We start from the raw sequence: 27,679 nt of genomic DNA on the forward strand, positions 1-27,679 counted from the left end.
TACTGTGACCTCCACCACTCTTCCGAGGGACATTAAAACCATCTTGCTAAGCTACTGTGACCTCCACCACTCTTCCAAGAGGCACTAAAACCGTATTGTTAAACCACTCTGAACTCCACAGATCTTTCAAGGGGCATTAAAGCCGTCTTGTTAAGCTACTGTGACCTCCACCACTCTTCCAAGTGGCATTGAGATTGTCTTTTATTCCACTGCGACCTCCACCACTCTTCCAAGGGGCATTAAAACTGTCTTGTTAAGCTACTGTGACCTCCACGTCTCTTTCAAGTGTCATTAATACCGTCTTGTTAAAGCACTCTGAACTCCACAGCTATTCCAAGGGGCATTAAAACCATCTTGTTAAGCTACTGTGACATCCACCACTCTTCCAAGGGGCATTGATATTGTCTTTTTATTTCACTGCGACCTCCACCACTCTTCCAAGGGGCATTAAAACTGTCTAGTTAAGCTACTGTAACCTCCACGTCTCTTCCAAGGGGCATTAAAACCGTCTTGTTAAGCTACTGTGACCTCCACCACTCTTCAAAGGGGTCATTAAAACCTTATTGTTAAACCACTCTGAACTCCACAGCTCTTCCAAGGGGCATTAAAACCGTCTTGTTAAGCTACTGTTACCTCCACCACTCTTCCAAGGGGCATTGATATTGTCGTTTTATTCCATTGCAACCTCCATCACTCTTCCAAGGGGCATTAAAACTGTCTTGTTAAGCTACTGTGACCTTCATGTTTCTTCCAAGGGGCATTAAAACCGTCATGTTAAACTACTGTGACCTCCACCACTCTTCCAAGGGGCATTAAAACCATATTGTTAAACCACTCTGAACTCCACAGCTCATCCAAGGGGTAATAAAACAGTCTTGTTAAGCTACTGTGTCCTCCATCACTCTTCCAAGAGGCATTGATATGGTCTTTTTATTCCACTGCGACCTCCCCCACTCTTCCAATGGGCATTAAAACTTTATTGTTAAGCTACTGTGACCACCACCACTCTTCCAAGGGGCATTAAAACCATCTTGCTAAGCTACTGTGACCTCCACCACTCTTCCGAGGGGCATTGATATTGTTTTTTCATTTTACTGCGCCCTCCACCACTCTTCCAAGGGGCATTAAAACTGTCTTGTTAAGCTACTGTGACCTCCACGACTCTTCCAAGGCGCATTAGAACCATCTTGTTAAGCTACTGTGACCTCCACCACTCTTCCAAGGGGCATTGATATTGTCTTTTTATTCCACTGCGACCTCCACCACTCTTCCAATGGGCATTAAAACCGTCTTGTTAAGATACTGTGACTTCCAGCACTCTTCCAAGGGGCATTAAAACCGTCTTGTTAAGCTACTGTGACCTCCACGTCTCTTCCAAGGGGCATTAAAACTGTCTTGTTAAACTACTCTGAACTCCACATCTCTTCCAAGGGGAATTAACATAGTCTTGTTAAGCTACTGTGACCTCCACGTCTCTTCCAAATGGCTTTAAAACCGTCTTGTTAAGCTACTGTGACCGCCACCACTCTTCCAGGGGGCATTGATATTGTCTTTTTATTCCATTGCGACCTCCACCACTCTTCCTAGGGGCATTAAAACTGTCTTGTTAGACTACTGCGACCTCCATGTTTCTTCCAAGGGGCATTAAAACAATCTTGTTAAGCTACTGTGACCTCCACCACTCTTCCAAGGAGGATTAAAACCGTCTTGTTAAGCTACTGTAACCTCCGCGACTCTTCCAAGGAGCATTGATATTGTCTTTTTATTCCACTGTGACCTCCACCACTATTTCAAGGGGAATTAAAATGGTCTTGTTAAGCTACTGTGACCTCCACGTCTCTTCCAAGGGGAATTAAAACCATCTTATTAAGCTTCTGTGACCTCCACCACTCTACCAAGGGGCATTAAAACCGTCTTGTTAAGCTACTGTGACCTCCACCACTCTTCCAAGGGGCATTGATATTGTCTTTTTATTCCAATGCGACCTCCACCACTTTTCCAAGGGGCATTAAAACTGTCTTGTTAAGCTACTGTGACCTCCAGGTCTCTTCCATCGGGCTTTAAAACTGTCTATTTAAACCACTCTGAACTCCACAGCTCTTCCAAGGGGCATTAAAACCATCTTGTTAAACCACTCTGAACCCCACAGCTCTTCCAAGGGGCATTAAAATCGTCTTGTTAAGCTACTTTGACCTCCACCACTCTTACATTGATATTGTGCATTGATATTGTCTTTTTATTACACTGCGACCTCCACCACTCTTCCACGGGGCATTAAATCAGTCTTGTTAAGCTACGATGACCTCCACGTCTCTTCGAAATGGCTTTAAAACTGTCTTGTTAAGCTACTGTGACCACCACCACTCTTCCAAGGGGCATTAATATTGTCTTTTTATTCCACTGCGACCTCCACCACTCTTCCAAGGAGCATTAAAACTGTCTTTTTAAGCTACTGTGACCTCCACGTCTCTTCCAAGGGGCATTAATACCATCTTGCTAAACCACTCTGAACTCCAAAGCTCTTCCAAGGTGCATTAAACCGACTTGTTAAGCTACTGTGACTTCCACGTCTCTTCCAAGGGACATTAAAACCATCTTCTAAAGCTACTGTGACCTCCACCACTCTTCCAAGGAGCATTTAAACTGTCTTTTTAAGCTACTGTGACCTCCACGTCTCTTCCAATGGGCATTAATACTGTCTTGTTAAACCACTCTGAACTCCAAAGCTCTTCCAAGGTGCATTAAACCGAATTGTTAAGCTCCTGTGACTTCCACGTCTCTTCCAGGTGGCATTAAAACCGTCTTGTTATGGTACTGTGACCTCCACGTCTCTTAAAAGGGGCATTAAAACCATCTTGTTAAACCACTCTGAACCCCACAGCTCTTCCAAGGGGCATTAAAATCGTCTTGTTAAGCTACTTTGACCTCCACCACTCTTACATTGATATTGTGCATTGATATTGTCTTTTTATTACACTGCGACCTCCACCACTCTTCCACGGGGCATTAAATCAGTCTTGTTAAGCTACGATGACCTCCACGTCTCTTCGAAATGGCTTTAAAACTGTCTTGTTAAGCTACTGTGACCGCCACCACTCTTCCAAGGGGCATTAATATTGTCTTTTTATTCCACTGCGACCTCCACCACTCTTCCAAGGAGCATTAAAACTGTCTTTTTAAGCTACTGTGACCTCCACGTCTCTTCCAAGGGGCATTAATACCATCTTGCTAAACCACTCTGAACTCCAAAGCTCTTCCAAGGTGCATTAAACCGACTTGTTAAGCTACTGTGACTTCCACGTCTCTTCCAAGGGACATTAAAACCATCTTCTAAAGCTACTGTGACCTCCACCACTCTTCCAAGGAGCATTAAAACTGTCTTTTTAAGCTACTGTGACCTCCACGTCTCTTCCAATGGGCATTAATACTGTCTTGTTAAACCACTCTGAACTCCAAAGCTCTTCCAAGGTGCATTAAACCGAATTGTTAAGCTCCTGTGACTTCCACGTCTCTTCCAGGTGGCATTAAAACCGTCTTGTTATGGTACTGTGACCTCCACGTCTCTTAAAAGGGGCATTAAAACCGTCTTTTTAGGCTACTGTGACCTCCACCACTCTTCCAAGGGGCATTAAAACGTATTATTAAACCACTATGAACTCCACAGCTCTTCAATGGGCATTAAAACCATCTTGTTAAGCTTCTGTGACCTCCACCACTCTTCCAAGGGGCATTGATATTGTCTTTTTATTCCATTGCGACCTCCAACACTCTTCCTAGGGGCATTAAAACTGTCTTGTTAAACTAATGCGACCTCCATGTTTCTTCCAAGGGGCATTAAAACAATCTTGTTAAGCCACTGTGACCTCCACCACTCTTCCAAGGAGCATTAAAACTGTCTTGTTAAGCTACTGTAACCTCCGCCACTTTTCCAAGGGGCATTGATATTGTCTTTTTATTCCACTGTGACCTCCACCACTATTCCAAGGTGCATTAAAATGGTCTTGTTAAGCTACTGTGACCTCCACGTCTCTTCCAAGGGGAATTAAAACCATCTTATTAAGCTTCTGTGACCTCCACCACTCTACCAAGGGGCATTAAAACCGTCTTGTTAAGCTACTGTGACCTCCACCACTCTTCCAGGGGGCATTGATATTGTCTTTTTATTCCAATGCGACCTCCACCACTTTTCCAAGGGGCATTAAAAATGTCTTGTTAAGCTACTGTGACCTCCAGGTCTCTTCCATGGGGCATTAAAACTGTCTAGTTAAACGACTCTGAACTCCACAGCTCTTCCAAGGGGCATTAAAACCATCTTGATAAACCACTCTGAACCCCACAGCTCTTCCAAGGGGCATTAAAATCGTCTTGTTAAGCTACTGTGACCTCCACCACTCTTCCAAGGGGCATTAAAACAGTCTTGTTAAGCTGCGGTGACCTTCACGTCTCTTCCAAATGGCTTTAAAACCGTCTTGTTAGGCTACTGTGACCGCCACCACTCTTCCAAGGGGCATTAATATTGTCTTTTTATTCCACTGCGACCTCCACCACTCTTCCAATTAGCCTTAAAACTGTCTTTTTAAGCTATTGTGACCTCCATGTCTCTTCCAAGGGGCATTAATACTGTCTTGCTAAACCACTCTGAACTCCAAAGCTCTTCCAAGGTGCATTAAACCGACTTGTTAAGCTACTGTGACTTCCACGTCTCTTCCAAGGGGCATTAAAACCTTCTTCTAAATCTACTGTGACTTCCACGTCTCTTCCAAGGGGCATTAAAATCGTCTTGTTAAACCACTCTGTACTCCAAAGCTTTTCCAAGGGGCATTAAAACCATCTTGTTAAGCTCCTGTGACCTCCAAGTCTATTCCAACGGGCATTAAAAACGTCTTGTTAAGATACTGTGACCTCCAGGTCTCTTCCAAGGGGCATTAAAACCTTCTTGCTAAGCTACTGTGACCTCTACCACTCCTCCAAGAGGCACTAAAATCGTATTTTTAAACCACTCTGAACTCCACAGCTCTTCCAAGGGGCATTAAAACTGTTTTGTTAAGCTACTGTCACCTCCACGTCTCTTCCGGGGGTCATTAATAGAGATGAGCGTTGTTCTACTCGAACTGTTCGCCAATCTCAAATTCGAGCTGTTTTGGGCGGTGTTCGAGCCGTTCGGTGAACACGAACAATTTGAGAAAAATTCGGCTGTTCGAGGTTATGTTCGATAACTGTTCGTGCACCAAAATCATAGCTGGATTTTTTCTCAGTAATGATGAAAATTAATGTTAATACGCAGTTTGAGTGTACAGCGAGGTGGGGGGAGGGGCAGGGGATGGATCTCTGCAGGAACAATGAAGATCTCCATTTTTTTTTCTCTTTCCCGCATTTACAGTGGGGAGGTGCAATCTGTCAGCCTATCAGCAGCGCACACACGGAGCGAAGTGCTTTTTTTCACACAAGCAAGGGCATGTGTCATTGGCAGTGTATGTCACATGTCCTTGCCCTATAAGACCAAGCCATTTTCCCCGTCGCCACCATTTTCTCACTGCTGCAGCTGCGTGTTAGACGGCACCGCTGTTGCTGTGTGCGCTATACCTTGTTAATTTCAAGCCAATTTTCGCACAAATATACAGATAGCTTGGGAGTAGGGAATAGTTGTGATTGCAGTCCTTTTAAGGACTAGGTTACAGCATTTCCTACGACTTTTATCAGGGAGGTCTGTGCTCTTAAATAGATAGGTTGTGGGAGTAAAGACTAATTGTAATTGGAGTCCTTTTCAGGACTAGGTTACATGAGTTCCTATCAGTTTTTGCCAGGCAGGTCTGTGCCAGTGCTGTGCAAGTTTTTTTCACAGCATTTGGCTGAATCTAGCAAAGCTAATCCTTTTTGGCCTATTGCAGAGTGTGTTAGTCAGTGGAGTAGCCTATCTGTGTTGCAAGATATACCACCTGTGTATAGAATACCAATTTTTTTACTGCACCTAGTGAAGTAAAATCTTTTGGGCATAGCATCATTCTATTAGTCCATCTATACTGACCTCCATCAGGTTGCAAATTAAAACTAATTTTTATCTGCATCTACAGTACCTCTGAAAAAATATTTGGGCTTCTAGCAGTGTGTGGGACTTGTTCTATTAGTCCATCTATACTGACCTCCATCAGGTTGCAAACTGAATATATTTTTTTCTGCATCTACCTCTGAAAAAATATTGGGCTTCTAGCTGTGTGTGGGTCTTGTTCTATTAATCCATCTATACTGACCTCCATCAGGTTGCAAACTGAATATAATTTTTTTCTGCATCTAGCTCTGAAAAAATATTTGGCCTTCTAGTAGTGTGTCGGACTTTCTCTATTAGTCCATCTATACTGACCTCCATCAGGTTGCAAATTAAAACTAATTTTTATCTGCATCTACAGTACCTCTGAAAAAATATTTGGGCTTCTAGCTGTGTGTGGGACTTGTTGTATTAGTCCATCTATACTGACCTCCATCAGGTTGCAAACTGAATATATTTTTTTCTGCATCTACCTCTGAAAAAATATTTGGCCTTCTAGTAGTGTGTCGGACTTTCTCTATTAGTCCATCTATACTGACCTCCATCAGGTTGCAAATTAAAAATAATTTTTATCTGCATCTACAGTACCTCTGAAAAAATATTTGGGCTTCTAGCTGTGTGTGGGACTTGTTGTATTAGTCCATCTATACTGACCTCCATCAGGTTGCAAACTGAATATATTTTTTTCTGCATCTACCTCTGAAAAAATATTTGGCCTTCTAGTAGTCTGTCGGACTTTCTCTATTAGTCCATCTATACTGACCTCCATCAGGTTGCAAATTAAAACTAATTTTTATCTGCATCTACAGTACCTCTGAAAAAATATTTGGGCTTCTAGCAGTGTGTGGGACTTGTTCTATTAGTCCATCTATACTGACCTCCATCAGGTTGCAAACTGAATATATTTTTTTCTGCATCTACCTCTGAAAAAATATTTGGCCTTCTAGTAGTGTGTCGGACTTTCTCTATTAGTCCATCTATACTGACCTCCATCAGGTTGCAAATTAAAACTAATTTTTATCTGCATCTACAGTACCTCTGAAAAAATATTTGGGCTTCTAGCAGTGTGTGGGACTTGCTCTATTAGTCCATCTATACTGACCTCCATCAGGTTGCAAACTGAATATATTTTTTTCTGCATCTACCTCTGAAAAAATATTGGGCTTCTAGCTGTGTGTGGGTCTTGTTCTATTAATCCATCTATACTGACCTCCATCAGGTTGCAAACTGAATATATTTTTTTCTGCATCTACTTCTGAAAAAATATTTGGCCTTCTAGTAGTGTGTCGGACTTTCTCTATTAGTCCATCTATACTGACCTCCATCAGGTTGCAAATTAAAACTAATTTTTATCTGCATCTACAGTACCTCTGAAAAAATATTTGGGCTTCTAGCAGTGTGTGGTACTTGTTCTATTAGTCCATCTATACTGACCTCCATCAGGTTGCAAACTGAATATAGTTTTTTCTGCATCTACCTCTGAAAAAATATTGGGCTTCTAGCTGTGTGTGGGTCTTGTTCTATTAATCCATCTATACTGACCTCCATCAGGTTGCAAACTGAATATATTTTTTTCTGCATCTACCTCTGAAAAAATATTTGGCCTTCTAGTAGTGTGTCGGACTTTCTCTATTAGTCCATCTATACTGACCTCCATCAGGTTGCAAATTAAAACTAATTTTTATCTGCATCTACAGTACCTCTGAAAAAATATTTGGGCTTCTAGCTGTGTGTGGGTCTTGTTCTATTAATCCATCTATACTGACCTCCATCAGGTTGCAAACTGAATATAATATTTTTCTGCATCTAGCTCTAAAAAAATGTTTGGCCTTCTAGTAGTGTGTCGGACTTTCTCTATTAGTCCATCTATACTGACCTCCATCAGGTTGCAAATTAAAACTAATTTTTATCTGCATCTACAGTACCTCTGAAAAAATATTTGGGCTTCTAGCTGTGTGTGGGACTTGTTGTATTAGTCCATCTATACTGACCTCCATCAGGTTGCAAACTGAATATATTTTTTTCTGCATCTACCTCTGAAAAAATATTTGGCCTTCTAGTAGTGTGTCGGACTTTCTCTATTAGTCCATCTATACTGACCTCCATCAGGTTGCAAATTAAAACTAATTTTTATCTGCATCTACAGTACCTCTGAAAAAATATTTGGGCTTCTAGCTGTGTGCGGGACTTGTTGTATTAGTCCATCTATACTGACCTCCATCAGGTTGCAAACTGAATATATTTTTTTCTGCATCTACCTCTGAAAAAATATTTGGCCTTCTAGTAGTGTGTCGGACTTTCTCTATTAGTCCATCTATACTGACCTCCATCAGGTTGCAAATTCAAAATAATTTTTTTCTGCATCTAACCCAGCCAATAGTTTTGGCCTAATACCACAGTTTGGCCACTCAGCTCTGCTCGGTTACCATCCATTGTTTTTTTGTGCAAACAACTCCAGAGTTGTGAATTAGTTAACCACCAAAATGAGTGGAAAAAGGCCTGCTGCTGGTGGAAAGGGGAATAGGCGTGTTGGGAAGGGGAAAAAAGGTTGTGTCCGTGGGGTAGGTGTTAAAGCAACAGTAACATCTGCAGAAGAAAGACCATCTTCCAGCCAAACTAAAATGTCTACTTCTTTTAGCGGACAATGTGATAAGATCCCTTTCTTACGGCCACGCCAATCGCTACAAATTCCAGATGAGGCACAAAAACAGCAGGTGCTTCAACGGATATCAAGTGCTCCTTTAAGTGGGCTCTCCTCCACATCAACTTCAACATCACAAATACTCCAGTCCTCAAAGGTGTCACCCAAATCGCACTTGCTTCCTCACAGCTCCCAAATCTCCAGCTGCCCGTCTGAGTATGAGGTAGAACAGATGGTTGAGTCTGCAGAGCTGTTTACTCATGCTATAGCCTGGGAATCAGAGGTCGACTCCAGCGCTTCTGTGAATCCAGACGAGGAAATGATCTGCACTGATGCCCAGAATCTTTATGAGTCGGATCCAGGACCAGACGCAGAAGGTTCTGACCATAATGTAGACCCTCATTCCCAAACTGTAACTCCTGTTGGTGGAGACAATGAGGAAGACGATGATAAGACTCAAATACCTGATTGGAGCGACAACTTTAGTTTTTTGTCAGGGCAGGAACAGGTTGGCTCTGAGGACGATGGGTGTGATAACGCACAGGGTGATGATGATGAGGTCGGAGATCCCACTTACTGTCAACCCACAGTCAGCCAAGAGATGAGGTCAGCAGAGGAGGTGGAGGAAGATGCTAGTGACGACGAGGTCAGGTTGCGCCTTCCTGGACAGAGACGTAGTACTGGAAGCACGTCAACAACTGCATCCTCAAACACAACTCTGCCTCTCACCACAAGTCGTGGTGGCTCTTCAGGTCGCATGGGTGCTAAGCCTTGCATAGCCTGGGCATTTTTTCAGATTGATAAAGATGACCCAACTCGTGTTATCTGTAACATTTGTCAGCAAAAGCTAAGTAGAGGCCAAAAAATACATAGTTTGAGTACTTCATGCATGAACCGGCAGATGGACATGAAGCATAAGTTGCAGTGGGAAGCTCAGTGTGCTACAATGCGCCCTAGCCGGCCGGGCCAACCACCGTCTGCCAAATCTTGTGCACCCGCGGCCTCTTCATCCTCTGTGACTGGGGGGACAGCAGTCACACCTGTTTTGGGGCACAGACCTGCCACCTCTTTACCCGCAACAGCCAGCGTGATTGGCAGGTCATCATTTTCTTTGGAGGTGGTAACACCAGCTGGTGTTGAGCGCTGTCCGACATCGATAGCACCACCTTTGGATGAAGGCAACCTAACATGTCCGCCTGCATCTTCCTCACAGACCGGCAGTTTGCCGGGGACACCCTTATCAACCCCGTCTAAGCACAATAGCCAGCCCTCGGTCCCTCAGATGTGGAGAAGTAAAAGACCATTTCCTCCTAGCCATGAGAAAGCTAAGAGGTTGAATTTCACCATCTGCAAGCTCTTGGCTACAGAAATGCTGCCTTTCCGCCTGGTGGACACAGAGGATTTTCGAGACCTTATGTCCGTCGCAGTGCCCCAGTACCAGATGCCCAGTCGGCACTACTTCTCAAAGAAAGGTGTGCCTGCGCTCCACCAGCATGTCGCACACAACATCACCGCTTCTTTGAGAAACTCTGTGTGTGACAGGGTGCATTTCACCACAGACACTTGGACGAGTAGGCATGGACAGGGGCGTTACATGTCGCTGACTGGGCACTGGGTAACTATGGTGACAGCAGGACAAGGGGCTGCTGTCCAAGTCTTGCCGTCCCCACGAGTTGTGCGTCAATCCTCTTTATGTCAAAGTTCCTCCACTGCTTCTGCCTCCTCAACCTCCTCTCGGTCTTCCACCTGCACCCAAAGCCTGTCTGGTCATGCCACAAGCTTTCTAACTGCGCAGAAGGGATCCTGCACACCTCCTTACTATGCTGGCAGTAGGGCTCAACGTCATCAGGCGGTTTTTACATTGAAATGTCTGGGAAATGTGAGTCACACAGCTGAGGAGTTGTGGTCAGCTCTGGAGAACCAATTTCATGAATGGTTGTCTCCACTGGACCTGAAACCAGGGAAGGCCGTGTGCGACAATGCTGCAAACCTGGGTGCGGCCCTTCGCCGGGGCAATGTCACACACGTGCCTTGTATGGCTCACGTGTTGAACCTGGTTGTCCAGCAATTTTTAGCCCACTATCAGAGACTAGATGGCCTTCTGCAGAGGGCACGGTCGCTGTGTGCTCACTTCCGCCATTCGCATCCCGCAGCTCAGCGACTTACATCTCTACAGAAGTCGTTGGGCCTGCCACTTCACCGGCTAAAATGCGATGTGCCTACCCGGTGGAATTCAACTCTGCACATGTTGCAGCGACTGTGGCAGCACCGACAAGCCCTGGTGCAATACGTTCTGACGTATAGCCTGGGCCAACGGGATTCAGAGGTGGGGCAAATCACGCTGGAGGAGTGGTCTCAGATCAGGGACCTATGCACCCTTCTGCACAGTTTTGAAATGGCGACGATGTTTAGTGCTGACGATGCCATTACCAGCATGACTATTCCGGTGATTTACATGCTGGAGCACATGTTAAACAGAATTCGGAGTCAGGTGGTGGCACAAGAGGAGGTGGAGGAAGTAGAGGAGGAGGAGTTGTATGCGGAAGGGCTAACATCTGCAAGGTCCAGAAGGTCGGCAGCACCAAGGCGGCAGGCATGTGAGGGTGGGGGAGATGGTTTTACCAGGGCGCATGGTAGCAGCCAAACTAGTGAGGAAGGTGCAGGAGCCCAGGAAGAAGTGGAGGACGAACTGATGCAATACTCATCAGATGAGGGAGACCTTGATCACATTTCTGTTGTGCGAGGTTGGGGGGAGAGGACAGAGGAAGGAAGCATGATTGTTACCTCGCCACCAACACAACAGGGACTTGGTGCTCCTGGATGCGCAACACACATGAGTGCCTTCTTGCTGCACTACCTGCAACATGACCCTCGAATTGTGAGAATTAGAAATAATCCTGACTACTGGGTTGCCACACTGTTAGATCCCCGGTACAAAAGTAAATTTGCAGAAATTATTCCTGCCATAGAAAGGGATGCACGCATGCAGGAGTATCAGCAGAGACTGTTGCAGAATCTTACATGTGCTTTTCCACAAAATACCAGTGGTGCACGTAGTGAATCTCACAGTTCCAACTTGCCAACCGTGGGACCGTCAAGTGTTCAGCACTCAAACCGTAACAGAACCACAGTATCTGCTGGTAACATCAATTTTGCGGAATCATTTCACCACTTTTTAAGCCCATCCTTTGCAAGGCCACAGGAGACAAGAAGTCTGACACATAGTCAACGCCTAGAGACGATGGTACAGGAGTATCTCCAAGTAAACATTGAAGCCACGACTGTGTCACTGGACCCTTGATCTTTTTGGGCTTCCAATCTGGATAAATGGCCGGAGCTAGCCACTTACACCTTGGAGATCTTGTCATGCCCCACAGCCAGCGTTCTGTCTGAACGTGTGTTCAGCGCTGCTGGTGGTGTGCTGACAGATAAGCGCACGCGGCTCTCCACTGATAATGTAGACAGACTCACGTTCATAAAGATGAACAAATCATGGATCCGAAACGACTTTTCTACCCCTGTGTCATCCTGGGGAGAGTAAAAGCTTGATGATTGGTTAAAATCACCCTACCAAACGTTTTAAGCTTTCAAATTACTAATCATGTTTATCTGTATCTTGACTGGAAAATAATTTGGGCTTTGTAGCAGTGTGCAGCACTGATCCTATTAGGCCATCTATAATAAGCTCCACCAGATTTAAAATTAAAAATAATTTTTAGCTGCATCTAGCCCGGAAAATAATTTTGGGGCTCCGAGATGCGCAAGACACATAAGTGCCTTCTTGCTGCACTACCTGCAGCATGACCCTCATATTGTCAGAATTCGAAGTAATCATGACTACTGGGTTGCCACACTCTTAGATCCCCCAAACTTTTCGATCAACCTTTTCATTTTAATAAAGACCAAAAAAATGGTCATTTTTGAAATTATAAGCATTAGCAGGTTGTTAGAAACTGAAATCAAACAGTTTTCAACTCAAAACTTTATTCTAGGTGATGTTACATTTTCACATAGGACCCCTTGTTCGAAAGGAGCTTCTGAACTCTCTCGTCCATTGAATTTGTCAGGTTTTGGATGGTTTCTGCTTCAATTGTTTTGCATGAGGACAGAATACCCTCCCAGAGCTGTTGCTTAGATGTGAACTGCCTCCCGCCATCATAGACACTCCTTTTAATGATGCTCCAAAGGTTCTGAATGGGGTAGAGGTCAGGGGAGCATGGGGGTCACACCATAAGTTTGTCCCCTTTTATGCCCATATCAGCCAGAGATGCAGATGTTTTATGTGCAGCATGAGATGGTGCATTATCATGCAGAAAAATGATCTTGCTGTGAAATACACGGTTCTTCTTCTTGAACCATGGCAGGAAGTGCTGTTTGAGAAAATCCACATACATTATGGAGTTCATCTTTAGCGCCTTCAGGGATCCTAAAGGGGCCGACAATCTCTCTCCCCATGATTCCAGCCCAAAACATTACTCCACCTCCTCCTTGTTGGTGCTGTAGCCGTGTTTGCGTGGGGTGTCCATCAACCAGCCATCCTCCACTCCATCCATCTGGACCATCGAGCGCTGCACGGCACTCATCCGTGAACAAAACAGTTTTGAAATCAGTCTTCATGTAATGTTTGGCCCACTGGAGCCGTTTCTGCTTGTGTGAAGTGGATAGAGGAGGTCGACAGGATGGCGTATGCACAGCTGCAAACCTCTGAAGGACCCTGCATCTTGTTGTTCGGGGGACGTTGGAGGCACAAGCAGCTTCAAAAACTTGTCTGCTGCTATGACAAGGCTTTTTTGCCGCTGCTCTTTCAACCTGACGTAATTGCCTGTAGGAAAGAGTCCTCAATTTGCCCTTATCAGCACGCACACGTGTGTACTGTGAATCAGCTACATACTTCTTGATTGCCAAGACACTTCATCCTGATCATCGCACAATGTTGATTGTAGTCATGCCTTGACCTAAACACTCCACAATTTGTTGCTTCTCAGCAGCCGACACATCCTTTTTCTTTCCCATTTTGGCAGAAAATGTAGGCTGCTTAATAATGTGAGAGAGCCTTCTTAAGTAGTCTTGCCTTTCAATGGACACACCTGCCAAACTAATTAGCACAGGTGTCTGCAGTTGCTTACAGTGATATAAAGAGCCCTGACACACATCACCATCAATGAGTTTAACTGACAAATAAACAAATTCTTCCCTTATCACTCCTAAACACTTTTTGCATAATAATTTGGAACGCGGTGTACATGTGCTTTTCCACAAAACACCAGCGGTTCACGTAGTGAATCTTACAGTTCTAACTTGCCAACCGTGGTCTGTATGGAATTGTTCAATAAAGGGCCCAAAATTAAGATAACATAGATGGGAGAGGTCTCTATGAATAGGAATTCCTAAGTATTTGATACCCTGTGAGGGCCAGGCAAAGGGAAAGTTGGACTGGATGGAATCCTATATGGATTTGGGGAGGGAGACATCGAGGGCCTCAGACTTCGCTGCATTGATTTTAAAATTTTACCATGTAACAAAGTGATCTATTTCAGCCATAACAGCATGGATGGATATATGTGATTGAGTGATATATACTAGGACATCATCAGCAAATAGAGAGCACTTGTACTCGGTGCCTCCCACCTCAATCCACCTAATATTGGGGTTATGGCGAATTGATGAGAGCAGGTGCTCCGTCACTAGGATGTATAAGAGAGGGGACAGAGGACATCCCTGCCTTGTCCCATTGGTGATTGTGAAAGGTGATGAAAATGTTCTGACGCACCCCCTGGGCCTTGGGACACCCGGAGCCGGACCCTTTTTGGTGGATGCTGGTGGTTGTAGTCTTCGTGGCGGCGACCCGGTTCCGTGGCTCAGGGCAGTCAAACCAGTGGCGGAACTATTTATGTGGTTTTGATGTTTAAATGTCCGACTACGCCACCCGTGGATTGCGGTCAGAGTGAACCGCCGCTACAGGGCAGACCGCTGAGGCTGGTGTTGTGGGTGCAGCAGAGCGTAGCATAACTCCCCACGGGAGGAGCATAGCCTCAGGGCAGTGTATGCGGAGGATGGGGGTGATGGTGCAGGGCAGCAGCAGTAACGACACGGAGTCAGTGATGCAGTCCAGGGCCTTTACTCACAGTTCTTATTATCCAGACCACGTCTGCAGGTAACGGCTGCCCACGTCGTACTGTGCTCACCAGGTGAGGGGCTCAGACAACTCCCAGATAACTTTGGAGCACTTCACAGGACCCCCTTTGTGTGTCCTTTGTCTGGCCTTTCTTACCAACACTTCTGTCCGGCTGCCTCGGGCCTCCTCTTGGTAAACTTGGCGCCAGTTTCCCTGACCCTATGTGGTGCCTTCCTAGCGGGTGTAGCGAGGGGCTGCGCCACATAAAATGTCAGAGCCTCCGGTTTCTAGCTGAGGGTCGTTTCCTGCCTCCACTAGTTCGGGGACCGGTCTCCCCCTTTGGCCTGACCCCTCCACGCAGGTGGATTCGGGCGTGCGGTGGTGACTCGCCCGTCCGCACCCCTGGGATCCCTTCATTCCTCGTTCCTGGAGCCTTCTCCGCTCCTCTTCCTTCCTTCTCCCTCTTCCAGGCCTGGGCCTCTGTTACTAGGCCCGCCTCCGGAGCAGAGCTCATGCAGAGCCCCTGCTCCCTGCCACTTCTGCTCAGACTTCTCTGCACTGAACTAAGATGGTGCCCACCTTTTATACTCCCTTCTCAATGCACCCAGGAACTGCTTCCTCCCTGCTCCTGCACTACAGGGTTCCCCTTCCTCAGTGTTCCCTCCCCCCACTCCAGCCAGGGACAGGGACTGTCGTGCCCATCTCAGGGGCATATTGGTCGCCCTGCCCCACGGCAATGTGGTGTAATGCATGCAGGTGTCGGGTCCTGATCCACACTCCATCCTTACCTGAGAGTGAGATATCACACCTCTGGGTGAGGTGCAATACGTCTGTAGCAACCGAGCCCTCAGGGTGCTACAGTTCCATTTATCTTCAGCCTAGGTGACGTATTGCGATACAGGGCCGTGATTTTGGCTATAAAAGGGTCCCCTAGACCCCTACCCCAAGCTTTTTAAGAGAATCATATATGGCGTGCCAGGAGACTCTATGGAATGCTTTTTCAGCATCCAACGAGAGTATCTAATTACAAATTTTTAACTGCATCTAGCCCAGGAAATACTTTGTGCCTAGTAGCAGTGTCTGCTAGTCAGCGGATTATCCCGGCTGTTAAGCAAGCTACACCACCTGTAGTTTAGACACTTAATTTTTTCAAAGGAAATGCTTCGGGACCATGGGATACTCAGTTAAGAGCATCAGGAGGCACGCCAAGGCATAGGGGCTGGGACTGGCAGTAGGATGCCTTGCGGTGGACAGCCAAGCTCGATCCTTATAAAAGCTTTTTAACTGCAGCAGCTTTAGTGGACGCTACTGGAGCTGGAATTACGCGGCTGCTGGCATGAGACTTGCCCTCCAATAGATCCTTGTAAATGGATTTAAAGTGTATTCATTCAAATTAGAGAGACAATTTAAATTAAAAAGCTTAGAGCTGCCTCCACCACAGGGGGGCTCGCTTGACCCACCAGCGGACAGGCACCAGTATTGGGAGAGGGGGGCTGGCCATCAGGGTTCACCGCGGCTCTGGCACGGAGGTGGCACAGGCAGGAGCGGACTGGCCGTGTCGACTTCTCACTTTTTGGATTTTAGAAGGGCATGACATGCCTATATCTGTGTCTCCCCCTCCTTTTACTCCTCCACCTCTTTTATTTTCGCATGACTATATGTACTTGTCACTTTTCCATGTGTTAGTTGTGTCTTCTGAGCAGTTTGTCAGCTTTTGGACACCTTTGAAGGTGTTTTCTATGTGTTTCTATGTGTTTTTGTTTGCCTGCCATTGGTTTTAACGGTGTTCGAAGGTGTTCGACGAACAGTTCGACGAACAGTTCGGCGAACACACGGGTGTTCGACGAACCGAACCGAACTCGAACACTACGGGGGTGGCTCAACACTAGTCATTAATACCGTCTTGTTAAACCACTCTGAACTCAACAGCTCTTCCAAGGGGCATTAATATTGTCTTTTTATTCCGCTGCGACCTCCACACCTCTTCCATGGGGCGTTAAAACGGTCTTGTTAACTACTATCACCTCCACATCTCTTCCAAGGGGCAATAAAACCTTCTTGTTAAGCTACTGTGAACTCCACCACTCTACAAAGGGGCAATAAAACCGTATTGTTAAACCACTCTGAACTCCACAGCTCTTCCAAGGTGCATTAAAACCATCTTGTTAAGCTACTGTTAACTCCACCACTCTTCCAAGGGGCCATGATATTATCTTTTTATTCCACTGCGACCTCCACCACTCTTCCAAGGGGCATTAAAACTGTATTGTTAAACTACTGTGACCTCCACGTCTTTTCCAAGGGGCATTAAAACCGTCTTGTTAAGCTCCTGTGACCTCCACGTCTTTCCAAGGGGCATTGATATTGTCTTTTTATACCACTGCGAACTCCACCACTCTTCCAAGGGGCATTAAAACTATCTTGTAAAGGTTATGTGACCTCCACGTCTCTTCCAAGTGGCATTAAAACCGTCTTGTTAAGCTACTGTGAACTCCACCACTCTTCCAAGGAGCATTAAGACTGTCTTGTTAAGCTTCTGTGACCTCCATCACTCTTCCAAGGGGCATTGATATTGTCTTTTTATTCCACTGCGACCTCCACCACTCTTCCCAGGGGCATTAAAACGGTCTTGTTAAGCTACTGTGACCTCCATGTCTCTTCCAAGAGGTTTTAAAACCATCTTGTTAAGCTACTGTGACCTCCACCACTCTTCCAAGGGGCATTAAAACCGTCTTGCTAAGCTACTGTGACCTCCACCACTCTTCCAAGAGGCACTAAAACCGTATTGTTAAACCACTCTGAACTCCACAGATCTTCCAAGGGGCATTAAAACCGTCTTGTTAATCTCCTGTGACCTCCACCACTCTTCCAAGTGGCATTGAGATTGTCTTTTATTCCACTGTGACCTCCACCACTCTTCCAAGGGGCATTAAAACTGTCTTGTTAAGCTACTGTGACCTCCACATCTCTTTCAAGTGTCATTAATACCGTCTTGTTAAACCACTCTGAACTCCACAGCTCTTCCAAGCGGCATTAAAACCGTCTTGTTAAACTACTGTGACCTACACATCTCTTCCAAGGGGCATTAAAACCGTCATGTTAAGCTACTGTGACCTCCACCACTCTTCCAAGGGGCAAAGAAACGGTCTTCTTAAAACACTCTGAACTCCACAGCTCTTCCAAGGGGCATTAAAACCGTCTTGTTAAGCTACTGTGAAATCCACCACTCTTCCAAGGGGCATTGATATTGTCTTTTTATTCCACTGTGACCTCCACCACTCTTCCAAGGGGCATTAAAACTGTCTAGTTAAGCTACTGTAACCTCCACGTCTCTTCCAAGGAGCATTAAAACCGTCTTGTTAAGCTACTGTGACCTCCACCACTCTTCAAAGGGGTCATTAAAACCGTATTGTTAAACCAATCTGAACTCCACAGCTCTTCCAAGGGGCATTAAAACCGTCTTGTTAAGCTACTGTTACCTCCACCACTCTTCCAAGGGGCATTGATATTGTCTTTTTATTCCATTGCAACCTCCACCACTCTTCCAAGGGGCAATAAAACTGTCTTGTTAAGCTACTGTGACCTCCATGTCTCTTCCAAGGGGCATTAAAACAGTCTTGTTAAACTACTCTGACCTCCACCACTCTTCCAAGGGGCATTAAAACCATATTGTTAAACCACTCTGAACTCCACAGTTCTTCCAAGGGGCAAACAAACAGTCTTGTTAAGCTACTCTGTCCTCCATCACTCTTCCAAGAGGCATTGATATGGTGTTTTTATTCCACTGCGACCTCCCCCACTCTTCCAAGGGCATTAAAACCATCTTGCTAAGCTACTGTGACCTCCACCACTCTTCCGAGGGGCATTGATATTGTTTTTTAATTTTACTGCGCCCTCCACCACTCTTCCAAGGGGCATTAAAACTGTCTTGTTAAGCTACTATGACCTCCATGTCTCTTCCAAGGGTCATTAAAACCATCTTGTTAAACCAATCTGAACTCCACAGCTCTTCCAAGGGGCATTAAAATCGTCTTTTTAAGCTACTGTGACCTCCACCACTTTTCCAAGCGGCATTGATAATGTCTTTTTATTCCACTGCGAACTGCACCACTCTTCCAAGTGGCATTAAAGCTGTCTTGTTAAGCTACGGTGACCTCCACGTCTATTCCATTGGGCATTAAAACCGTCTTGTTAAACCACTCTGATCTTCACAGCTTTTCCAAGGGGCATTAAAACTGTCTTGTTAGGCTCCTGTGACCTCCACGTCTCTTCCAAGGGGCATTGAAACCATCTTGGTAAGATATAGTGACCTCCACGTCTCTTCCAAGGGGCATTAAAACCGTCTTGTTAACCTACTGTGACCTCCACCACTCCTCCAAGGGGCATTAAAACCATCTTGTTAAACCACTCTGAAACTCCACAGCTCTTCCAAGGGGCATTAAACCGTCTAGTTAAGCTACTGTGACCTCCACCACTCTTCCAAGGGGCATTGATGTTGTCTTTTTATTCCACTGTGACCTCCCCCACTCTTACAAGGGGCATTAAAACTTTTTTGTTAAGCTACTGTGACCTTCACATATCTTCTAAGGGGCATTAAAACCATCTTGTTAAGCTACTGTGACCTCCACCACTCTTCCAAGGGGCATTAAAACTTTTTTGTTAAGCTACTGTGACTTCCACATATTTTCTAAGGGGCATTAAAACCATCTTGTTAAGCTACTGTGACCTCCACCACTGTTCCAAGGGGCATTAAAACCATCTTGTTAAGCAACTGTGACCTCCACCAATCTTCCATGGGGAATTGATATTGTCTTTTTATTCCACTGCGACCTCCACCACTCTTCCAAGGGGCATTAAAACCGTCTTGTTAAGATACTGTGACCTCCACCACTCTTCCAAGGGGCATTAAAACCGTTTTGTTAAACCCGTATGAACTCCACATCTCTTCAAGGGGAATTAAAATAGTCTTGTTAAGCTACTGCGACCTCCACCACTCTTCCAAGGGGCATTAAAACTGTCTTGTTAAGCTACTGTGACCTCCACAACTCTTACAAGGGGCATTGATATTGTCTTTTTATTCCACTGCGACCTCCAACACTCTTCCAAGGGGCATTAAAACGGTCTTGTTAAGCTACTGTGACCTCCACGTCTCTTCCAAGGGGCATTAAAACCATCTTGTTACGCTACTGTGACCTCAACGTCTCTTCCAAGGGGCATTAATACCGTCTTGTTAAACCACTGTGAACTCCACAGCTCTTCCAAGGGGCATTAAAACCGTCTTTTTAAACCACTCTGAACTCCACAGCTCTTCCAAGGGGCATTAAAATCGTCTTGTTAAGCTACTGTGACCTCCACCACTTTCCCAAGGGGCATTAAAATCGTCTTGTTAAGCTACTGTGACCTCCACCACTTTTCCAAGGGGCATTGATATTGTCTTTTTATTCCACTGCGACCTCCACCACTCTTTCAAGTGGCATTTAAACTGTCTTGTTAAGCTTCGGTGACCTCCACGTCTATTCCAAGGGGCATTAAAACCGTCTTGTTAAACCACTCTGAACTCCACAGCTTTTCCAAGGGGCATTAAAACTGTCTTGTTAAGCTCCTGTGACCTCCACATCTCTTCCAAGGGGCATTAAAACCATTCTGGTAAGCTATTGTTACCTCCACATCTCTTCAAAGGGGAATTAAAACTGTCTTGTTAAGCTACTGTGACCTCCACCACTCTTCAAAGGGGCATTAAAACCGTATTGTTAAACCACTCTGAACTCCACAGCTCTTCCAAGGGGCATTAAAACTTTTTTGTTAAGCTACTGTGACCTCCACCCATCTTCCAAGGGGCATTAAAACCGTCTTGTTAAGCTACTGTGACCTCCACCACTCTTCCAAGGGGCAATAAAACCATCTTGTTAAGCTACTGTGACCTCCACCACTCTTCCAAGGGGAATTGATATTGTCTTTTTATTTCACTGCGACCTCCACCTCTCTTCCAAGGGGCATTAAAACCGTCTTGTTATGATACTGTGACCTCCAGCACTCTTCCAAGGGGCATTAAAACCGTCTTGGTAAACCACTCTGAACTCCATATCTCTTCCAAGGGGAATTAAAATAGTCTTGTTATGCTACTGTGACCTCCACGTCTCTTTCAAGTGTCATTAATACCGTCTTGTTAAACTACTCTGAACTCCACAGCTCTTCCAAGGGGCATTAAAACCGTCTTGTTAAACTACTCTGAAATCCACAGCTCTTCCAAGGGGCATTAAAACCGTCTTGTTAAACTACTGTGAACTACACATCTCCTCCAAGGGGCATTAAAACCGTCATGTTAAGCTACTGTGACCTCCACCACTCTTCCAAGGGGCAATGAAACGGTCTTTTGAAAACACTCTGAACTCCACAGCTCTTCCAAGGGGCATTAAAACCATCTTGTTAAGCTACTGTGACATCCACCACTCTTCCAAGGGGCATTGATATTGTCTTTTTATTCCACTGCGACCTCCACCACTCTTACAAGGGGCATTAAAACTGTCTAGTTAAGCTACTGTAACCTCCACATCTCTTCCAAGGGGCATTAAAACAGTCTTGTTAAGCTACTGTGACCTCCACCACTCTTCAAAGGGGTATTAAAACCGTATTGTTAAACCACTCTGAACTCCACAGCTCTTCCAAGGGGCATTAAAACCGTCTTGTTAAGCTACTGTTACCTCCACCACTCTTCCAAGGGGCATTGATATGGTCTTTTTATTCCATTGCAACCTCCACCACTCTTCTAAGGGGCATTAAAACTGTCTTGTTAAGCTACTGTGACCTCCATGTCTCTTCCAAGGGGCATTAAAACCATATTGTTAAACCACTCTGAATTCCACAGCTCTTCCAAGGGGCAATAAAACTGTCTATTTAAAACACTCTGAACTCCACAGCTCTTCCAAGGGGCATTAAAACCATCTTGTTAAGCTACTGAGTCCTCCATCACTCTTCCAAGAGGCATTGATATTGTCTTTTTATTCCACGGCGACCTCCCCCACTCTTCCAATGGGCATTAAAACTTTATTGTTAAGCTACTGTGAACCCCACCACTCTTCCAAGGGGCATTAAAATCATCTTGCTAAGCTACTGTGACCTCCTCCACTCTTCCGAGGGGCATTGATATTGTTTTTTCATTCTACTGCGCCCTCCACCACTCTTCCAAGGGGCATTAAAACCATCTTTTTAAGCTACTGTGACCTCCACCAATCTTCCAAGGGGCATTGATATTGTCTTTTTATTCCACTGCGACCTCCACCACTCTTCCAGGGGGCATTTAAACCGTCTTGTTAAGATACTGTGACCTCCACCCCTCTTCCAAGGGGCATTAAAACCGTCTTGTTAAACCCCTATGATCTCCACATCTCTTCAAGGGGAATTAAAATAGTCTTGTTAAGCTACTGCGACCTCCACCAATCTTCCAAGGAGCATTAAAACTGTCTAGTTAAGCTACTGTGACATCCACAACTCTTCCAAGAGGCATTGATATTGTCTTTTTATTCCACTGCAACCTCCACCACTCTTCCAAGGGGTAATAAAACGGTCTTGTTAAGCTACTGTGACCTCCATGTCTCTTCCAAGGGGCATTAAAACCATCTTGTTAAGCTACTGTGACCTCAACGTCTCTTCCAAGGGGCATTAATACTGTCTTGTTAAACCACTGTGAACTCCACAGTTCTTCCAAGGGGCATTAAAACCATCTTGTTAAGCTCCTGTGACCTCCACCACTTTTCCAAGGGGCATTAAAATCGTCTTGTTAAGCTACTGTGACCTCCACCACTTTTCCAAGGGGCATTGATATTGTCTTTTTATTCCACTGCGACCTCCACCACTCTTCCAAGTGGCATTAAAACTGTCTTGTTAAGCTACGGTGACCTCCACGTCTATTCAAAGGGGCATTAAAACCGTCTTCTTAAACCACTCTGAACTCCACAGCTTTTCCAAGGGGCATTAAAACCGTCTTGTTAAGCTCCTGTGACCTCCACATCTCTTCCAAGGGGCATTAAAACCATCTTGTTAAGCTACTGTTACCTCCACGTCTCTTCCAAGGGGAATTAAAACCGTCTTGTTAAGCTACTGTGACCTCCACCACTCTTCAAAGGGGCATTAAATTCGTATTGTTAAACCACTCTGAACTCCACAGTTCTTCCAAGGGGCATTAAAAACTGTCTTGTTAAGCTACTGTGACCTCCACCACTCTTCCAAGGTGCATTAAAACTTTTTTGTTAAGCTACTGTGACCTCCACCCATCTTCCAAGGGGCATTAAAACCGTCTTGTTAAGCTACTGTGACCTCCACAACTCTTCCAAGGGGCATTAAAACCATGCTGTTAAGCTACTGTGACCTCCAACACTCTTCCAAGGGGCATTGATATTGTCTTTTTATTCCACTGCGACGTCCACCTCTCTTCCAAGGGGCATTAAAACCGTCTTGTTAAGATACTGTGACCTCCAGCACTCTTCCAAGGGGCATTAAAACTGTCTAGTTAAGCTACTGTAACCTCCACGTCTCTTCTAAGGGGCATTAAAACCGTATTTTTAAGCTACTGTGACCTCCACCACTCTTCAAAGGGGTCATTAAAACCGTATTGTTAAACATCTCTGAACTCCACAGCTGTTCCAAGGGGCATTAAAACCGTCTTGTTAAGCTGCTGTTACCTCCACCACTCTTCCAAGGGGCATTGATATTGTCTTTTTATTCCATTGCAACCTCCACCACTTTTCCAAGGGGCATTAATACTGTCTTGTTAAGCTACTGTGACCTCCATGTCTCTTCCAAGGGGGATTAAAACTGTCATGTTAAGCTACAGCGACCTCCACCACTCTTCCAAGGGGCATTAAAACTGTCTTGTAAAGCTAATATGACCTCCACGTCTCTTCCAAGAGGCATTAAAACAGTCTTGTTAAGTTAAAGTGACCTCCACCAATCTTCCAAGGAGCATTAAAACTGTCTTGTTAAGCTACTGTGACCTCCACAACTCTTCCAAGGGGCATTGATATTGTCTTTTTATTCCACTGAAACCTCCACCACTCTTCCAAGGGGCATTAAAACTGTCTTTTTAAGCTACTGTGACCTCCACGTCTCTTCCAAGGGGCATTAAAACCATCTTTTTAAGCTACTGTGACCTCAACGTCTCTTCCAAGGGGCATTAATACTGTCTTGTTAAACCACTGTGAACTCCACAGCTCTTCCAAGGGGCATTAAAACCGTCTTGTTAAGCTACTGTGACCTCCACCACTTTTCCAAGGGGCATTGATATTGTCTTTTTATTCCACTGCGACCTCCACCACTCTTCCAAGTGGCATTAAAACTGTCTTGTTAAGCTACGGTGACATCCACATCTATTCCAAGGGGCATTAAATCCGTCTTGTTAAACCACTCTGAACTCCACAGCTTTTCTAAGGGGCATTAAAACCGTCTTGTTAAGCGACTGTGACCTCCACATCTCTTCCAAGGGGCATTAAAACCATCTTGGTAAGCTAATGTTACCTCCACGTCTCTTCCAAGGAGAATTAAAACCATCTTGTTAAGCTACTGTGACCTCCACCACTCTTCAAAGGGGCATTTAAATCGTATTGTTAAACCACTCTGAACTCCACAGATCTTCCAAGGGGCATTAAAAACTGTCTTGTTAAGCTACTGTTACCTCCACCACTCTTCCAAGGGGCATTAAAACTTTTTTGTTAAGCTACTTTGACCTCCACCACTCTTCCAAGGGGCATTAAAACCATATTGTTAAGCTACTGTGACCTCCACCACTCTTCCAAGGGGCATTGAAATTGTCTTTTTATTCCACTCCGACCTCCACCTCTCTTCCAAGGGGCATTAAAACCGTCTTGTTAAGATACTGTGACCTCCAGCACTCTTCCAAGGGGCATTAAAACTGTCTAGTTAAGCTACTGTAACCTCCACGTCTCTTCCAAGGGGCATTAAAACCGTCTGGTTAAGCTACTGTGACCTCCACCACTCTTCAAAGGGGTCATTAAAACCGTATTGTTAAACCACTCTGAACTCCACAGCTGTTCCAAGGGGCATTAAAACCATCTTGTTAAGCTACTGTTACCTCCACCACTCTTCCAAGGGGCATTGATATTGTCTTTTTATTCCATTGCAACCTCCACCACTCTTCCAAGGGGCATTAAAACTGTCTTTTTAAGCTACTGTGACCTCCATGTCTCTTCCAAGGGGCATTAAAACCGTCTTGTTAAACTACTGTGACCTCCACCACTCTTCCAATGGGCATTAAAACCATATTGTTAAACCACTCTGAACTCCACAGCTCTTCCAAGGGGCAATAAAACAGTCTTGTTAAGCTACTGTGTCCTCCATCACTCTTCCAAGAGGCATTGATATGATCTTTTTATTCCACTGCTAACTCCCCCACTCTTCCAATGGGCATTAAAACTTTATTGTTAAGCTACTGTGACCCCCACCACTCTTCCAAGGGGCATTAAAACCATCTTGCTAAGCTACTGTGACCTCCACCTCTCTTCTGAGGGGCATTGATATTGTTTTTTCATTTTACTGCGCCCTCCACCATTCTTCCAAGGGGCATTAAAACTGTCTTGTTAAGCTACTGTGACCTCCAGCACTCTTCCAAGGGGCATTAAAACCGTCTTGTTAGCTACTGTGACCTCCACGTCTCTTCCATGGGGCATTAAAACCGTCTTGTTAAACCACTCTGAACTCCACATCTCTTCCAAGGGGAATTAACATAGTCTTGTTAAGCTACTGTGACCTCCACGTCTCTTCCAAATGGCTTTAAAACCATCTTGTTAAGCTACTGTGACCGCCACCACTCTTCCAAGGGGCATTAATATTGTCTTTTTATTCCACTGCGACCTCCACCACTCTTCCAAGGAGCATTAAAACTGTCTTTTTAAGCTACTGTGACCTCCACGTCTCTTCCAAGGGGCATTAATACCGTCTTGCTAAACCACTCTGAACTCCAAAGCTCTTCCAAGGTGCATTAAACCGACTTGTTAAGCTACTGTGACTTCCACGTCTCTTCCAAGGTTCATTAAAACCATCTTCTAAAGCTACTGTGACCTCCACCATTATTCCAAGGGGCATTAAAACCGTCTTGTTAAGCTACTGTGACCTCCACGTCTCTTACAAGGGACATTAATACCGTCTTGTTAAACCACTCTGAACTCCAAAGCTCTTCCAAGGTGCATTAAACCGACTTGTTAAGCTCCTGTGCCTTCCACGTCTCTTTCAGGTGACATTAAAACCGTCTTGTTATGCTACTGTGACCTCCACGTCTCTTAAAAGGGGCATTAAAACCGTCTTTTTAGGCTACTGTGACCTCCACCACTCTTCCAAGGGGCATTAAAAACGTATTATTAAACCACTTTGAACCACACAGCTCTTAAATGGGCATTAAAACCATCTTGTTAAGCTTCTGTGACCTCCACCACTCTTTCAAGGGGCATTGATATTGTCTTTTTATTCCATTGCGACCTCCACCACTCTATCTAGGGGCATTAAAACTGTCTTGTTAAACTACTGCAACCTCCATGTTTCTTCCAAGGGGCATTAAAACAATCTTGTTAAGCTACTGTGACCTCCAACACTCTTCCAAGGAGCATTAAAACCGTGTTGTTAAGCTACTGTAACCTCCGCCACTCTTCCAAGGGGCATTGATATTGTCTTTTTATTCCACTGCGACCTCCACCACTATTCCAAGGGGCATTAAAACAGTCTTGTTAAGCTACTGTGACCTCTACGTCTCTTCCAAGGGGATTTAAAACCATCTTATTAAGCTTCTGTGACCTCCACCACTCTACCAAGGGGCATTAAAACCGTCTTGTTAAGCTACTGTGACCTCCACCACTCTTCCAAGGGGCATTGATATTGTTTTTTATTCCAATGCGAACTCCACCACTTTTCCAAGGGGCATTAAAACTGTCTTGTTAAGCTACTGTGACCTCCAGGTCTCTTCCATGGGGCATTAAAACTGTCTAGTTAAACCACTCTGAACTCCACAGCTCTTCCAAGGGGCATTAAAACCGTCTTGTTAAACCACTCTGAACCCCACAGCTCTTCCAAGGGGCATTAAAATCGTCTTGTTAAGCTACTGTGACCTCCACCACTCTTACAAGGGGCATTAAAATCGTCTTGTTATACCACTCTGAACTCCAAAGCTTTTCCAAGGGGCATTAAAACCATCTTGTTAAGCTCCTGTGACCTCCAAATCTATTCCAAGGGGCATTAAAACCGTCTTGCTTAGCTACTGTGACCTCCACCACTCTTCCAAGAGGCACTAAAACCGTATTTTAAAACCACTCTGAACTCCACAGCTCTTCCAAGGGGCATTAAAACTGTCTTGTTAAGCTACTGTCACCTCCACGTCTCTTCCAGGGGTCATTAATACCGTCTTGTTAAACCACTCTGAACTCAACAGCTCTTCCAAAGGGCATTGATATTGTCTTTTTATTCCGCTGCGACCTCAACAACTCATCCATGGGGCGTTAAAACGGTCTGGTTAACTACTATCACCTCCACATCTCTTCTAAGGGGCAATAAAACCTACTTGTTAAGCTACTGTGACCTCCACCACTCTACAAAGGTGCAATAAAACCGTATTGTTAAACCACTCTGAACTCCACAGCTCTTCCAAGGTGCATTAAAACCGTCTTGTTAAGCTACTGTTACCTCCACCACTCTTCCAAGGGGCATTGATGTTGTCTTTTTATTCCACTGCAACCTCCACCACTCTTCCAAGGGGCATTAAAACTGTCTTGTTAAACTACTGTGACCTCCACGTTTCTTCCAAGGGGCATTAAAACCATCTTGTTAAACTAATGTGACCTCCACCACTCTTCCAAGGGGCATTAAAACCACATTGTTAAACCAC

This window comes from Phyllobates terribilis, unplaced genomic scaffold (genome assembly GCF_046119375.1).
Source record: "Phyllobates terribilis strain yellow unplaced genomic scaffold, ASM4611937v1 Scaffold_9__5_contigs__length_417890890, whole genome shotgun sequence".
NCBI classification, from domain to species: domain Eukaryota; kingdom Metazoa; phylum Chordata; class Amphibia; order Anura; family Dendrobatidae; genus Phyllobates; species Phyllobates terribilis.